The sequence below is a fragment of the Ischnura elegans genome, chromosome X (assembly GCF_921293095.1).
Source record: "Ischnura elegans chromosome X, ioIscEleg1.1, whole genome shotgun sequence".
Taxonomy (NCBI): domain Eukaryota; kingdom Metazoa; phylum Arthropoda; class Insecta; order Odonata; family Coenagrionidae; genus Ischnura; species Ischnura elegans.
Genome location: NC_060259.1, coordinates 66068653 through 66072548, shown reverse-complemented (window position 1 = coordinate 66072548; position 3896 = coordinate 66068653).

Genomic DNA, 3896 nt, shown 5'->3' with positions numbered 1-3896 from the left:
GTTCATAGTGAATCAGTACAAAAAAACGAGAGTGGTAATCGCTCCGTGACATTTAGTGAAAGCTCCGGTTGGTTCCAGAATTTAAACGGCAAGCAGGTATTTTCAGTGCGGCGATATCAGGTGAATCTGCAAGTGTTGATAGCGCAGTCACCACAACATTTTCTGATGAACTCCAAGCTGTGATTGAAAGTGGCTCCTTTCCCCCTCAACTAGTTTTTAGTGTTGACGAGACGATATTCTTTTGGAAAAGAATGCATTCTCGTTCATTCATTTTCAGGGAAGGAAAACCTGGGTCAGGTTTCAAGGCATTTAAAAACTGTTTCACGTAGCTCCTAATGACTCGGAGGACTTCAAATTAAAATGATTTATCATTCATAAACTCCGCTAGCTATGAAATGGCATTCAAAGTAGCATTTGCCTGTCATTTCGATGAGCGACAAAAGGGCCTGGGTGACACAATAGTTGTTTTTAGACTGGTTTGAAAAATCGTCAACAGCCGGCAATGCATTACGAACCCCTGAGATAGCAGATGTTAGCCCACCCGCACAACAGGAGGGAATTTCAAAAGCACGTAAGAATTTTTGTTAACGTGAATAAAAGTCTTCAAATGCGTGCATACTATCTTTAAAGATGTTTTAAACTATAAAAATTTATATAAATAATGTTTTCTAAGGCTATTTATGGGAATATATATGTTTTAGAGGAAATTCAATACCCAAGACCTATGCTACCAGGAACGCATCCCTATCTTCCCAATGTTAAAACGCTCTCGTATAACGCAAATTCGTATAGCGCAAAGACCCCAAGGAATGCATCCCTTGCACTATACGAGACATGGGTGTATATATATGTGTCATAAGTGACTGCATGCACACCCTTCGCTATGTAAAAATACGAATGATGAAACAAGTCATCAGCTTCACTCTCCGTGATTATATGACTTAGAAAAATGGAGAATTCACCTGTCCTACTTTAAATCAAAGAGGAGTTAATAAAAATGGGAAATACCTTTGGGAAGGCCCTGAAGACAAGAAATCAAGAAAAACCGGAAATTCAGAAAACCTTTGGTCCCAGGCTTTCCGGATTTGAGGTCCTCAACTGTATGTAGGTTCATCTCCAACTGTCATCCTGCCGGGTAGGCACACCCGTTGACGCAATGAAAAAAAAACCTTCAGGGATTCTACAATTATCTATTAATTGACTTGGTGCCTACTATTTAACTGAAATATGCAATCACTCAATGTTTTCGCCCTACACACTCACGGACTCACACAATGATCAATGTTGTAGAGGGAGGTTAGAGCCGGTCCCGTGTCCAATACAAGGAAAACATGTTCGAGTGTTTGCTGATATGTATACCATCGTCATACGTGATTACCTAAAAATCCTGACTTCCCAAAAACCATACTTTTAAAGAAAGCTTTTCCCAGAATAGCTAACTGTAACAGAAATGATCTAGCATGATGACTTGTCAAAAAGAGAATTTTATGATTCATCTTTCAAGATCAAAACAAATCCCTAAGAACAAGTACATTATTGTGATCTTTGCAGAACTTACCAAAAGCTGTTATAATTCCCTCATCCATTTTGCTAGTTTCATCAGTTTTTGTCATGGTTCTTCGTGAAAACTTTTTAATATTCTTTGTGGCCTTATCATGATTAATTTGTGCAATTAGGGTCATCAATTGTTCCTTGATTTCTGAACTCCTTCGCGTGTTGTATGGTTGATATTGCTGCAATGACAAACAATGAATAAAACTCTGTGAGTATGATATACGGGTACACATACTAGTTTTCAATATTCTAAATGAGTATGGTGAATTTTCTCCCACTCATTGCTTAAATGTGTTCACCTCAGAAGTATCTGTAATGTTCTTCACAGTAAAGAATTCAGATTAAAATGTATAATCATTGATGAATTGAAACCATAAAGGCAGAAGTGATACAGTAGGTGGAAATGAATACAAATGGGTGGTAAAGTATAGGGTCAACTCAGAGTAGAAAAATGGCGTGGGGTGTGATTTTACCAAGAATAGCTTAGCTACCTTTTTTATGATCACAGCTGCTTCCTTAAGAAATCACCCATCTGCTAGAATTCAACATTCCGTCTGTAATGCCCTGAAATTTGGCTGCCATTTATAAAATATTTTGCAAAAAACAGGAAGTTCTTAGAATATGCTATGCATTGAAATAATTATTAGCTAACAGCCGCACGAGCCACTGTGTTTTGCAAGTACATGCGGGTCTAGTGTTTCCGGACATGGCCTTAGAGATGGGACTCCAACAGGGTAATGAGATCGCAGTACACGAAGGTACTAATACCACTTTGAAATACCCTCTACCAATTATAAACTGATTTGAATTTTTTTCTCCCAGAAAAGCTAAAATGCTGAGGCACGAGTTTCATTTTCTCCAAGTATCTTCAAATGAGTGAGATAAAAAAATTGAGGATACCATGACTCTTCAGCTTACTGAGATTTTAGTGCGGAAGACAGCACCACAGGCTTCATAGTTAAGAAAAAAATGAAGTTGGCAGGATCTCAGTGGAGTTCAGCTTTAATAACTATAGAAGAATTTTAATGAATGTAATTATAAACACGTTTATGTCTCTTATGAAATTCACTCATTGTAAAAATTTTAGAATTTTAAATACGTTTTTCCTACTTATTAGTATAACAAGGAGTTTGCAAGGCGTGTGAAAACCTTTGGAGTTGAAGCGTTCAAAATAGGGATGATTAAGGATTCCTCTCAGCTGCAATAAAAATTATATGGTCGTTGCCATCTTAGGGAAAAATTTAGAAATGAAGTGTGCTATAATACCTATTGATGAAGTAATATAAACATGGATTTTGAGATGGACTGGTACAACAAACGGTCGGGAGAAAAAGGAAACAACAATTTACGAAAGTTATACACGATTTCCCTCGTTCTCGTTATGATCTATTATGTTGTGCAGCATTGCTTACCGACATGGAATATGCCTCGTCATGCATCCTAATTTAGTAATTGTATAATGCAGTCTTTTATTTAAGATACACTGATGCTTTCACTGAAGTGCAGAATGAATAAAGACCTTGGGACCCTGAAGAAAGCAAGAGGAAATCAATGCAGGAAATACCCAAAGCAAAAGATACCGACCGAAGGGCTGACCACCCAACGCTGCACATTTTTGTTGCACAAAAAACTCTTGAGGCCTCCCAAGGCCATCTGAGATCCCGACTGCCAGCTGACCGAAATCTGACACCATAGAGGGAGGAGCTCACAATGAATGCCAGTCCTCCTCCCCTACCATGCTTTTCTTCCCTCGCGATGCCCCCCTTTCACTGAAACATCTTCCCCTCGAATTCAAACTGCAGCGGTCGCTTTCAGAACTCAATGCCAGCGAGCATTATTGTAGAGTTCTCCCGAAGTATCCTTCCTCTTAAAATGCAACCCTTAAACCTGGGGACGTAGTGCAAAGGAGTCATGCACAAATACTTACATACCTGTAGCTATATATGTAGTAGCATACAATGTAGATAAACACTTGCCTTAATAGTTATCACTGGTCAGGAAATTTCTATTCTTTTGCTGGAATTACAGAAGGAGAACATGGCTTTTGCTATTGCCAGCATTACTTAAAGTTTTCAACCCTGTAAGAGGAAATATAATTAGTTTAAATTCAAGTTCACATTCAGTAAAATTGAATTTTATGCATAAAAAAATTCCTATGATCCTTGCATTTAAAATTTCTCTCAGAGCAGGATACTTTCCTCACATTCAATTTCAGATTGTGCTGTCATCATTGTGAAATTTTTCATTAAAAATCAAGTACAAGGATATAGATGTTTGACAAAATTTTATTTGTTTGGGGACTCATTGAATTTTTTTTTAAATCAAGAGGAGGTTGGATGGGT